Consider the following 14,609-nt stretch of genomic DNA (forward strand, 5'->3'; position numbering starts at 1 on the left):
GAGATAGATCAAGACGCTTAATTGGACTTTCACAAAGCACATACCTTGATAAAGTTTTGAAGAAGTTCAAAATGGATCAAGCAAAGAAAGGGTTCTTGCTTGTATTACAAGGTGTGAAGTTGAGTCAGACTCAATGCCTGACCACTGCAGAAGATAGAGAGAAAATGAAAGATGTTCCCTATGCTTCAGCCATAGGCTCTATCATGTATGCAATGCTGTGTACCAGACCTGATGTGTACCTTGCTATTAGTTTAGCAGGGAGGTACCAAAGTAATACAAGAGTGGATCACTGGTCAGCGGTCAAGAACATCCTGAAATACCTGAAAAGGACTATGGATATGTTTCTCGTTTATGGAGGTGACAAAGAGCTAGTCGTAAATGGTTACGTCGATGCAAGCTTTGACACTGATCCGGACGATTCTAAATTGCAAACCGGATACGTGTTTATATTGAACGGTGGAGCTGTCAGTTGGTGCAGTTCTAAACAAAGCGTCATGGCGGGATCTACGTGCGAAGCGGAGTACATAGCTGCTTCGGAAGCAGCAAATGAAGGAGTCTGGATGAAGGAGTTCATATCCGATCTAGGTGTCATACCTAGTGCATCGGGTCCAATGAAAATCTTTTGTGACAATACTGGTGCAATTGCCTTGGCAAAGGAATCCAGATTTCACAAGAGAACCAAGCACATCAAGAAACGCTTCAACTCCATCCGGGACCAAGTCCAGGTGGGAGACATAGAGATTTGCAAGATACATACGGATCTGAATGTTGCAGACCCGTTGACTAAGCCTTTTCCACGAGCAAAACATGATCAACACCAAGACTCCATGGGTGTTAGAATCATTACTGTGTAATCTAGATTATTGACTCTAGTGCAAGTGGGAGACTAAAGGAAATATGCCCTAGAGGCAATAACAAAGTTATTATTTATTTCCTCATATCATGATAAATGTTTATTATTCATGCTAGAATTGTATTAACCGGAAACATAATACACGTGTGAATACATAGACAAACATAGTGTCACTAGTATGCCTCTACTTGACTAGCTCGTTGATCAAAGATGGTTGAGTTTCACTAGTGCAGAACCGGGCTTTAGTGCCGGTTCATGACGGCCTTTAGTGCCGGTTGGCGAACCGGCACTAAAGAGTGGGGACTGAAGGTCCCCCCCCCCTTTAGTACTGGTTCATCACGAACCAGCGCTAAAGTGCAAACACGTGGCACGAGCCAGGCCCGGGTGCGTGTAGGACATTAGTATCGGTTGGTAACACCAATCGGTACTAAATGTTTGGGTGTTTTTTTTAATTTTTGCTTTAATTTTGTGTTTTCAATTTGGCTGTATTTTCCATTTAATTCTTTTTTGTTTGCTGGTATTTCACGATACTACAAATTGTACACGTTATGCATATATATAAATAGATTTTCTTGTACGTAGAACCGCATATATATATATATATATATATATATATATATATATAATATCATCGAATGTCTCACAGCCAACATCATTAACTATTCACACATACACATGTATATACATATACAATTTCTCCTACATGTTGCCTTGGTGCCTTCGGAGCACGATGACAAGTGGTTCATGGGGGCGGTAGCGGGTAATAGTATTCTCCTTTCGGATCTATGACTTGGTCGAGCAAAAATCCGGCTATTTCCTCTTGAAGTGCTTGTATGCGGTCCGATGGTAGGAGCTTATCCCGCACCGATCTGAACTATTAAGAAGGAGATCAATATATGCATGTGTGTTAGTTGTGTGACTAGATATCGATAATGATGTGAATAGTGTTCTGACAAACGTACCCAGTCCTGTCTATCAGATCTGCTCCTTTCACACGTCATCATGTGAATGTTCTCGCAAACGTAGTATGCACACAAATTATTTCCCGGCGCCTGCCTCAGGGCCTTTACGAGAATGGCATTGAATCAGATAATGATTAATCAAGCATAATAATTAATTAATGATATTGAAACAAGAATTAAAGAGATGGTAGCTAGCTAGTACTACTTAATTACTTACCTTGGGTCGATGCCAAAACAACTTTTTTGGCCACGTGCCTGGAGTCACCTTGATGAACTTTGCCCACGCCCTGCCCGCCGGCAAACAAAATTAATAAAGGGGTTATTAAATAGTTCATATCAGGAAATGACAAACTAATAATTAATAGGCCGAGATATAGTTAATAATGATTGAAATTACCTGTTGACTATCCCCTTCACGATGGTGTAGTCTTTATCTTCTTTAGTTAGTGAGTCCAGTAATTCAACTTTTCCTTCCTCAACTTTAATGTCTAACAAGATCCAGTGCCAACTGCATACGCACACGTTTGCATGTCTTAATTAAGCGGGCATGTGCATAAAATTAATCAACTACCTTAAGCCGTATACACTTAATTATTAACATCTAGCTAGCTAGTAAGCAAAAACAGAATTTGTAGTACAAGACAGTGTGACTCACGGGAAGTTGTAAGGAAGTAGTATATATTCATTGATATTGAGGCGCTTCAAGAACTCTAGCATGCTTTCCTCTACAGCATCTTGACAATGTTCAATCTGCCATATGTCCTGATTAATGGTATTTGGGTCAATGAACCCAACGCCATAGCATCCAGCTTTTTTCATTTCATACATCTTCATCCTGCATATAATACCACAGAAAAAGAATATAGTGAGGATAATTACATGTAATGATTGATCAAAGTTATCATTACATAACTAGCTTGAGACTTAAATTACAGAAAGAAATCACTTACAGACAATAGCAACCGACGATAGACTTGTCGAGTGCGTCTTGATTGTATAACTGAAATAGTTCTGGATACTCAATGGTCAGAGCTTTCTCATGGTAATAATGCTCATGCTTGACATTCACCATGAGGGACTCTCGATTGGAAATCTTGGTAATGTTCATGTACCATTGATGCAATTGATACATTCTCGTTGGGAGGTCCTTGACCTTGTCTGGATGGACCAAAGGTTTGCCCCGGACATATTGCCATGCTATTTCCGATTCTTTAAGCGTAGGCATGGGCTCGATTTCGAGGAGTTGTCCAACAGAGATATTGAGCATTTGAGCCTGCATTATATGATCCTCTGTTATTACCACATCACCCTGCTGGGGAACGCTAACGTTTTGCCCACAATAATATTTGGCGCGCGTACTACTCCTCTCATGTGTTGTTGGCACAACAAGCGGGGGGATCGCTTGCGCCGCCTGTTCTCCCAACTGGGGAATGGTTCTCCCGTATTTTTTGCCAGCTTGAGATCGCTTCCTTCTGTAGTCGTGCTTGATGTGCCTTCCTGATTTGGCGCTCATAGTCCGAGTCAACATGCTTGGGAGCTGGTTCTCTAGCCATACGAATGAAGTGGTCAATTACTTTCTCAGGCACTTTCTCCTTTGGCGGCGGTGCCGGTTTTGGTCCAAAATGGGCGTCCACTTGGGCTTGCACTATGGCTGCGTTTTGCTCCTTAGTCATGTCGTAAGGCCTCTGAGGAAGAGGAGCGAGGCTTGGACCATATTTATATCGCTTGCCTTCGCATGTACTTCCTGAACTACCTCGACTCGTACCGCTACGCACCAAAGCTGCGGGATGTCTCTTCTGCGATTGCTGAGACGGCGGAGACGGCTGACGTGGAGTTGGACCAGGAGAAGTGGCCTGACGATGTGCCGGACTTGAAGCAGGAGGTGTGGCCTGACACGGTGCCGGACTTGAAACCGGAGAAGTGGCATGACGCTGTGCCGGGCTTGAAACCGGAGGAGTCAGCTCACGCGTTCGGGGACTTGGAGGAGGTGGCGGACTTCGAGGAGGAGTCGTCTCACGCGTTCGTGGACTTGGAGGAGCGGGAGTCTGCTGACTCGGTGGCGGACTTCGAGGAGTCGGCAGACGACGTGGTGTCGGTGGACTTCGAAAGATGATGCAATCCTTTCTCCATAGGATGATACAATGTATGGCCTCTCCCAGTGTGCGCTCGTCTTCACCTCCAGGAATGTCAAGCGTTAGCCCCGAATATGGGTCCACCACTTCATCAACCATGACAGGAGCATAGCCCTCTGGAATCGGGATGCAATGGTAGGTTGCTTCGGGGGTAACTGGAAAAGCAACACCGTCCGCCACCTTCAGGGATATGTTCTTCATTTTGGAGTGTAGCTCGCAGTTAGTGTTCTCTATGATGTCATCCACAGGGTATTTATCCAGCAGTGTGTCGCCTGGGGCAGAACCAACGCTGCTTCTCGGCATGGATGGGACGGTGCTATCCAATGCTGGATGATCATCCGCTTGCTGCTGCCGCTGCTGAGACCCCCTTTCCTGGCTAAGTGAGTCGATCTGCTGTTGTTGCTGCTGGAATTTGAGTGCCAGGTCCACGTGCCTTGCTTCTAGGCCTTGAAGGCGTTCTGCGTCCTGCTTCCTCTGCTCCTCCTCCAGCTTCCTTTTCTTCTCCTCCTCCATCTTCCTTCTTGCACGGCTCCTGTAGTCCTCGTTCCATTATGAAAAGCCCTCATACCAGGGAATAACGCCCATGCCTCGTGTTCTTCTCGGGTGTTCAGGATTTCCCAGGGCACGCGTAAGCTCGTCGTTCTCTCTGTTGGGCGTGAACACCCCCCTTCGAGCTTCATCTATTGCATCAATTATGTTTTGTTCGGCTCCTTTTAGACTTGCCTTCCGCGAAACTTCGCCTGTCTTCGGGTCCAACGCTCCCCCATGCGCATAGAACCAAGTTCTGCACCTGGGGGGCCAGTGCCGGGTAACCGGATTGACCCCTGCATCCTCCATCTCTTGCTCAGACTTATCCCACTTAGGCAATCCCACCGCGTAGCCACCTGGACCCAGCCTATGGAACGGCGTCTTTCTTGCGGCATTTGCCTTGTTTTTCATCGACCGTTCCTTAGATATTTCTGAATCCTTGAAGGTCACGAAATCGTCCCAGTTCTCTCTTTGCTTCTCTAGTGTTCCCGTGAATTCTGGAGTCTTCCTTTCATTAGCAAGGTAGTTGGCCCATACAGTTTTCTTGTGGGTGTTGAATGCAATTGCCATCTTCTTAAGAGCAGCGGCCTTGACTTTCTCCACATCTGCTTCAGTGAAATGATCTGGTAGGGTGAAATGTTCCATCAAAGATTTCACAAGGTCTTTTTTGGCTCTTTTGTCGACCCAAGTAACACCTGGACGTTTAGTCTTTGGCTCTTTCCATTCTTGAATGGAGATCGGGAGTTTGTCCTTCACAAGAACTCCGCACTGACGAGTCCACTTGTTCGCAATGTTCTTAGGTGTGAGGGGTTCGCCACTAGGTTTGATGGATTCGATGTGGTACTTTACACCATCCTTCAACAATTTGCCCGGGCCTCACTTTGTCTTGCTGTCTGTAGAAGCAGATTTGCTCAATCCGGAGGGTTGAAAGAAGAAAGATCGATTCGTTAATATATCTTCAATAAAAAAACATGTGATGATCACCATGATGCATGCTTATATAAATATAGCTCGCCGGTAGTATTTGTTATTTGAAGATCAGCATTGTCTGTGTCATCACAAACATTGTCTGTGTCAGAATCATAATCATAGTTCATGACTTCATCAGCCTGGTCATTGAGATCGAATATCTTTTCATCACCCTCTCCGGTATTGTTAAGATATTGGGAGCCGTCATCTACTTCATTCAGATCATCTAGCCTGTGAGGGCTGCGTATGATGTTGAACAATTCCTCTTCTCTTTCTCTGCCGGTATTGTCCGCCATAGCTTTTACTTTACTAATAATACAGAAGAAATATAAAACAATTTAGTATTCAAATTACAATGCATGGATGCAATTAATCAATAAGGAAAAACTGAATCTCGAATACATCGTCTCAAATATATAATCTCGAATACATCATCGTCTTAATATATATAATCTCAAATACATCATCTCGAATATTATATATCGAATACATCACTGGCTAGGTACCTAATAAAGATCGAGTACTACAGAAGAATCTAGGGCGCCAATCGCGGTTCCTGGGGCGCGGGCGGTGCACACCCAAAGAGAAGGAACCATCACAGGATCATATCTCCGGTCATCTGCCCAAAGAACCCGCCAAGTAGTGGAGAACCTGACGTCGTCCATAGCAGCCATGTAGCGATGGACATGCTCATCTTCCTCCCTGACACGGTGACGCACCACCTCCGGCGGGGCTGGCTGCCTCTGCACCGAATGTGGCCCACGCGAACGCCACCAAAGAAGATTAGGGTCGACGACGGGACCCGAGGTCGGGTTCCTCACCAAGCGGCGCGCCCCTCCAGGTAGCACCTCCCAGTGCCAGCCCGGCGGAGCCCAGTCCCGGACATGGGTCCCCTGAAGCAGGACGTCATCGCGAACGGGTCGACGGCGAGGATGGGGCCGGGCATATCGTCGAGAACAAATACTATATGCCCGCAAAAAGTAACATTTTTTAAATGATTGGATTGTGATAACTAAAATTCTATATATATGCAAATTCTAACAATTTGACATTAATCTAATTCATCTAACTAAAACTAATTCTAAAATTTCCTGATTATATAACTAACATTTCCATAACAATTCTAATATTTATATAACTAAAAACAGAAAAAATTGCTAACATTTCTATAAATATTTCTATAACTAAAAAACAGAAAACATTTATAACATTTCTATAAAACTAACATTTCTAATATTTATATAACTAAAAAACAGAATAATTTCTAACATTTCTATAACTAAAAAATAGAAAAATTTATAACAAACAAACTAATGTGTGTAGTGTGTGTGTGTGTGTGTGTGTGTGTGTGTGTGGACATGGCGGCCGGGGCGAGCTCACCGGCGAGGCGACGACGGGGCGGCGACGAGGGGCGACGGACGGGGCGGCGACGACGGGGCGACGGGACGGGGCGGCGACGACGGGGCGACGGAAAGGGGCGGCGACGACGGGGCGGGGCGGCCGGGGCAACGGGACGGGGCGGCGACGACGGGGCGGGGCGGGGCAAGGCGATAGGGACGACGGGGACGGGGACGGCCGGGGCGGCGACGTCAATAGGGGCGGCGATGAGGGGCGGGGATGGCCGGGGTCGGTGACGAGGGGCGGGGGCGGCGACGATCGGGGCAGGGCGGCGCGACGGAGGGAGGAAACAGAGGGAAGAACAGAGGGAAACTAAATTTTTTTCAAGTGTTGTATATATAGGATGGACCTTTAGTACCGGTTGGAGCCACCAACCGGTACTAAAGGTCTGTTTTGGCCAGGCCAAGCGGCGGGAAGCGCACCCCCTTTAGTACCGGGTGGTGGCTTCAACCAGTACTAAAGGCCCCCCCCCCCCTTTAGTACCGGTTTGAGCCACCCCCCGGTACTAAAGGGGGTGCGCTGGCTCCAGGCGGTGCGCAAGTTTAGTCCCACCTCGCTAGCCGAGAGGCTACCGCACTGGTTTATAAGCTCCAATGCGGTAGCTCTCTCGAGCTCCTCTCCTAGTCAGGCCTACTGGGCCTACCTGTCTTCTTCGCCTAGTGGGCCTACTGGGCCTTTGCGGGCCTACATCCTGGCCCAACAAAAGCTTGTGTTCCTAGTCGTATGCAGGCCACTTTGGCCCAGTAGGTCGGCTTTTTTATTTTATAATTTTTTTTCGCTTTATTTATTTTTGTTTTATTTATTTTTGAGTTGTTTTTTGCTGTATTTAGAGTTTCTTAGTGAATATTTTTGCTTTAGGTACAAAAAATTACAAACTTTCTGTTAGTGCCGGTAGTTTTCAAATTTGAATAGTTTAAATTTTGAATTATTTGAAATTTGTGTGAATCACTAGTTTGTGAATAACTTAACTTTGAAAAAAGTTTTTTCAGTGATTCTTTTTTCTTATGTTTAATATTAGTGTGTTTTATCATTATATTCAATTTGATAATGCTTAGGTTATTTAAAAAATGAAATGCCTTTGTAACAGTTCAGTTTTCGTCAGAAACCCTGATACTTCGAAAGAGATTGTCCATTTTGTACACGAAGTGCATCCAGTTTTTGCCGTAACCTTCTCTACTTTCTTGCACATGCTATTTGTATGAAATTATGATACCATGCCAACTTCCAGCCTTTTCTGAGTTCATTTGAAATGCTTTTCAATTTCAGGGTCATTTAGCTGGAAAAAATCAGTAAATGCATGAAAAGAATTTGTTTGCACATAAAATTTCTTCGCGTTTCAAATGCCAAAACACATAACTACCCTAACTATTACAGACATTCCCTCCTGGGTGTGAAACACAGAAGAAAGTGATGATGGTGAAGCCGATCACATCCCAGATCTTTGGGTGTGAAACTTTTTCTTCGTGTGTGTCCCTTTGCGCCGTAGCCATGGAAAATCTTCATCATTTAACTGGATGCTCGGATCAATATTCACTGTGAATGGAGCAATTTCATCAAACTTTTCATAATCTTCTGACATGTCTGTCTTGTCATCCACTCCCATGATGTTTCTTTTTCCTGAAAAAACTATGTGGCGCTTTGGCTCGTCGTATGATCCATTCGCTTCCTTATCTTTTCTTTTTCTCGGCCTGGTAGACATGTCTTTCACATAAAAAACTTGCGCCACATCATTGGCTAGGACGAATGGTTCGTCTGCATATGCAAGATTGTTGAGATCCACTGTTGTCACTCCGTACTGCGGGTCTTTCGTTACCCCGCCTCGTGTCATATTGACCCATTTGCACCGAAACAAAGGGACCTTCAAATCACCTGATCCATAGTTAAGTTCCCATATGTCCTCTATGTAACCATAATATGTTTCCTTTCCCGTGTTGGTTGTTGCATCAAAGCGGACACCACTATTTTGGTTGGTGCTCTTCTTATCTTGGGCGATCGTGTAAAATGTATTCCCACTTATCTGGTACCCTTTGAAAGTCATTATATTCGAAGATGGTAACTGGGACAGCGAGTACAAGTCATTTTGAATATCGCCATCATTCAGGGCACGTTTCTGCAACCAACCGACGAAAGTCCTTGTTTGTTCGCGTGTAATCCAGTCGTCAGACTTCTCCGGGTGTTTGGACTGTAGAAAATTCTTGTGTTCCTCCATATACGGAGCCACCAAGGCGGAATTCTGTAAAACTATGTAGTGTGCTTCAGTAAGAGAATGCCCGTCCATACATATTATTTGATGCCCTCCTAGTGTGCCTTTTCCTTCCAGTCTGCCCTTATGCCGCGATTCAGGAACACCAATCGGCTTAAGGTCAGGAATGAAGTCAATACAAAACTCAATGACCTCCTCATTTTCATGGCCCTTCGAGATGCTTCCTTCTGGCCTAGCACGGTTATGAACATATTTCTTCAAGACTCCCATGAACCTTTCAAAGGGGAACATATTGTGTAGAAATACAGGACCCAAAACGTTAATCTCTTCGCAAAGGTGAACTAGGATGTGCGTCATGATGTTGAAGAAGGATGGTAGGAACACCAACTCGAAATTGACAAGACATTGCACCAAATCATTCTGTAACCTTGGTATGATTTCTGGATCAATTACCTTCTGAGAGATTGCATTGAGGAATGCACATAGCTTCACAATGGCTAATCGAACATTTTCCGGTAGAAGCCCCCTCAATGCAATAGGAAGGAGTTGCGTCATAATCACGTGGCAGTCATGAGACTTTAGGTTCTGGAACTTTTTCTCTGCCATATTTATTATTCCCTTTATATTCGACGAGAAGCCAGACGGTACCTTCATGCTGAGCAGGCATTCGAAGAAGATTTCCTTCTCTTCTTTGGTAAGAGCGTAGCTGGCTTGACCCTGATGTATGTCGTCTTTTCCGTGCATACGTTGCTGGTCCTCCCGTGCCTCTGGTGTATCTTTTGTCTTCCCATACACGCCCAAAAAGCCAAGCAGGGTCACGCAAAGATTCTTCGTCACGTGCATCACGTCGATTGCGGAGCGGACCTCTAGGTCTTTCCAATATGGCAGGTCCCAAAATATAGATTTCTTCTTCCACATGGGTGCGTGTCCGTTAGCGTCCTTCGGAACAGGTTTTCCGCCAGGACCCTTTCCAAAGATTACCTCCAAATCCTTGACCATATCATGTACATCAGCACCAGTACGGTGGCGAGGCTTCGTCCGGTGATCCGCCTCACCTTTGAAATGCTTGCCTTTCTTTCTTACGGGATGCCTTGTCGGAAGAAATCGACGATGTCCCAGGTACACATTCTTCCTACAACTATCCAAATATATACTGTCGGTATCATCCAAACAATGCGTGCATCCGCGGTATCCCTTGTTTGTCTCTCCTGAAAGGTTATTGAGAGCAGGCCAATCATTGATGGTCACGAACAACAACGCCTTTAGGTCAAATTCTTCATGTCCGTGCTCATCCCACGCACGTACACCTGTTCCATTCCACAGCTGTAATAGTTCTTCAGCTAATGGCCTTAGGTACACATCAATGTCGTTGCCGGGTTGCTTAGGGCCTTGGATGAGCACTGGCATCATAATGAACTTCCGCTTCATGCACAACCAAGGAGGAAGGTCATACAAACATAGAATCACATGCCACGTGCTATGGTTGCTGCTCTGCTCCCCAAAAGGATTAATGTCATCTGCGCTTAGACCAAACCATACGTTCCTTGGGTCACCTGCAAACTCCTCCCAATACTTTCTCTCGATTTTTCTCCACTGCGAACCGTCAATGGGTACTCTCAACTTTCCGTCTTTCTTACGATCTTCTGCGTGCCACCGCATCGCCTTCGCATGCTCTTTGTTTTGGAACAAACGTTTCAACCGTGGTATTATAGGAGCATACCACATCACCTTGGCAGGAATCTTCTTCCTGGGGCGCTCGCCCTCGACATCACTAGGATCATCGCGACTGATCTTATAACGCAATGCACCGCATACCGGGCAAGCGTTCAAATCCTCGTACTCACCGCGGTAGAGGATGCAGTCATTAGGGCATGCATGTATCTTTTGCACCTCTAACCCTAGAGGGCAGACAACCTTCTTTGCTTCATACGTACTCTCGGGCAATTCGTTGTCCTTTGGAAGCATATTCTTTATCATTACCAGCAACTTTCCAAATCTCTTGTCAGATACACCATTCTCTGTCTTCCATTGCAGCAATTCAAGTGTGGTGCCCAACTTTTTTTTGTCAGCTTCGCAATTTGGGTACAAAAATTTCTTGTGATCCTCTAACATGCGCTGCAACTTCGTCCTCTCCAGATCACTTGCACAGTTTCTCTTTGCATCGGCAATGGCCCGACCTAGATCATCAGCGGGCTCATCTGATGCCTCTTCTTCAGCTTCTTCCCGCATTGCTGGCTCAGCTTTTTCCCCCATTGTTGTATCATCGTATTCAGGGAACCCATGGCCAGGATAGCCGTCGTCGTCCTCTTCTTCTTCATTGTCTTCCATCATAACCCCTATTTCTCCGTGCTTGGTCCAAACATTATAGTGGGGCATGAAACCGGACTTAAATAGGTGGACGTGAATGGTTTTTTCTGTAGAGTAACTGTGACCATTCTTACAGCCAGCACATGGACAAGGCATAAAACCATCCGCCCGCTTGTTTGCCTCAGCGGCCCGCAGAAAAGTATGCACGCAATTAATGAACTCGGGAGAGCATCGGTCATCATACATCCATTGTCGGCTCATCTTCATTACACAACACCAAATAGACCAAATTAATACAAGTTTATACATAAAGTTCATACATAAAGTTCATACATAAAGTTCATATATAGCACTTAATTAAATGCAACATACAAATAACTCTCTAGCTAAAGAATTTAAATGCAACAACAAATGCGATGAAGATCGCAACTAAGGTAACAATTGATCCAACAGCATAATGATACCAAGCCACACCATCAATGGCATATTTTCTAATCTTTCTAATCTTCAACCTCATTTTCTCCATCTTGATCTTGTGATCATCGATGACATCGGTAACATGCAACTCCAATTCCATCTTCTCCCCCTCAATTATTTTCAATTTTTTTTTCAAATACTCGTTTTCTCTTTCAACTAAATTTAACCTCTCGACAATAGGGTCGGTTGGAATTTCCGGTTCACATACCTCCTAGATAAAAATATCTATGTCAACTTGATGGGCATAATTTGTCATAAACACAAAATGCAACAACTAGTTTTAAAAGAGAATATACCACATCCGAATCATAACAAGGACGAGGGCCGACGGGGACGGATATCAAAACCATGGCACTATGTATAACAAACAACGTACGGGTAAGATAATTATACGAGTAACTATATATCCAAATCACATAAACATCAATTTGGTAATATAAAAAATTCATGAACAAGAGCCTCACCACAAGGTGGTGCCGGCGACGGGACGGTGCGGGCGATCGACGGTGGTTACGACGGAGATTTAGAAGGCACTAAGTAAACCACGCCTACATATGCAAACTAAGTGTTATTTTTGACCTCAAATTGCATATAAATCAAATACTAGCAAATATAATTATTCCTCCCAAATTAATCACTATACAAAGCATTGCAAGAGCTAATCTAGCAATGAGAGTTGAAAGGACAAAGTTGCTAACCTTTGTGATCATTTGAATGGATGGGGGCCTTCAAATCTTGACAAATTTTGGGCAAAATTTGTGAGGAGCTCAAGGAGAGATGGGGAAGAACAGAGGAAGTAAGGGGAAAGGGGAAGAACAAAGTGTCTCGGGCGGACGAAGGGTTTATGTACGTCGACCTTTAGTACCGGTTCGTGGCACGAACCGATACTAAAGGTGTTGGACGGGCCCCAGACTGACAACACCCTGCCACCACCCTCTTTAGTACCGGTTCGTGGCATGAACCGGTACTATAGGTTCACCATGAACCGGTACTAATGAGAACGGCCGGCTAGCCGTTGGAACCGGCACTAATGGACACATTAGTGCCGGCTCAAAACCAAACCGGCACTAATGTGTCTCATATTAGGTCCTTTTTCTACTAGTGTTTCCTAGCCATAGACATGAGTTGTCATTTGATCAATGGGATCACATCATTAGGAGAATGGTGTGATTGACTTGACCCATTCCGTTAGCTTAGCACTTGATTGTTTAGTATGTTGCTATTGCTTTCTTCATGACTTATACATGTTCCTATGACTACGAGATTATGTAACTCCCGCTTACCAGAGGAACACTTTGTGTGCTACCAAATGTCACAACGTAACTGGGTGATTATAAAGATGCTCTACAGGTGTCTCCGAAGGTACTTGTTGAGTTGACGTATTTTGAGATTCGGATTTGTCACTCCGATTGTCGGAGAGGTATCTCTAGGCCCTCTCGGTAATGCATATCACTATAAGCCTTGCAAGCAATGTGACTAATGAGTTAGTTGCAGGATGATGCATTACATAACGAGTAAAGAGACTTGCTGGTAACGATATTGAACTAGGTATTGAGATACCGACGATCGAATCTCGGGCAAGTAACATACCGATGACAAAGGGAACAATGTATGTAGTTATGCGATTTAACCGATAAAGATCTTCATAGAATATGTGGGAACCAATATGAGCATCCAGGTTCCGCTATTGGTTATTGACCGGAGACATGTCTCGGTCATGTCTACATAGTTCTCGAACCCGTAGGGTCCACACGCTTAAAGTTCGGTGATGATCGGTATTATGAGTTTTTGTGTTTTGATGTACCGAAGGTAGTTCGGAGTCCCGGATATGATCACAGACATGACGAGGATTCTCGAAATGGTCGAGACGTAAAGATCGATATATTGGATGACTATGTTCAGACACCGGAAGTGTTTCGGGAGGTTTCAGACATTTACTGGAACCCCCTGGGGAGTATATTAGGCCTAATGGGCCTTGGTGGGAGAAGAGGAGGGGCGGCTAGGGCGGCCGCGCGCCCCCTCCCCCTCTAGTCCGAATTGGACAAGGAGGGGGGCGCCCCCTTCTTTCCTTCTCCTTCTCTCTCCCTTCCTTCCCTTCTCCTACTCCAACAAGGAAAGGAGGACTCCCCCCTTGGCGCGCCCTCCTTGGCCGGCCACCTCTCCCCCCTTGCTCCTTTATATATGGGGGCACCTCTAGACGCACAAGTTGATCTGTTGATCTCTCCCAGCCGTGTGCGGTGCCCCCCTCCACCATATTCCACCTCGGTAATATCGTAGCGGTGCTTAAGCAAAGCCCTGCGTCGGTAGCATCATCAACAACGTCATCACACCGTCGTGCTGACGGATCTCCCCCGCAAAGCTCTGCTAGATCGAAGTTCCTGGGACGTCATCGAACTGAACGTGTGCTGAACTCGGAGGTGTCGTACGTTCGGTACTTGGATCGGTCAGATCGTGAAGACGTACGACTACATCAACCTCGTTGTGCTAACGCTTCCGCTTACGGTCTACGAGGGTACGTGGACAACACTCTCCCCTCTCGTTGCTATGCATCACCATGATCTTGCGTGTGCGTAGGATTTTTTTTGAAATTACTACGTTCCTCAACAATAACACCACTAGAGGAGAGACAACATACATCTCATCAAAATATCGAAAGAATACCAAATTCACATGACTACTAATAGCAAGACTTCTCCCATGTCCTCAGGAACAAATGTAACTACTCACAAATCATATTCATGTTCATAATCAGAGGGGTATTAATATGCATTAAGGATCTG

Source organism: Triticum aestivum, chromosome 7B, assembly GCF_018294505.1.
Source record: "Triticum aestivum cultivar Chinese Spring chromosome 7B, IWGSC CS RefSeq v2.1, whole genome shotgun sequence".
Taxonomy (NCBI): domain Eukaryota; kingdom Viridiplantae; phylum Streptophyta; class Magnoliopsida; order Poales; family Poaceae; genus Triticum; species Triticum aestivum.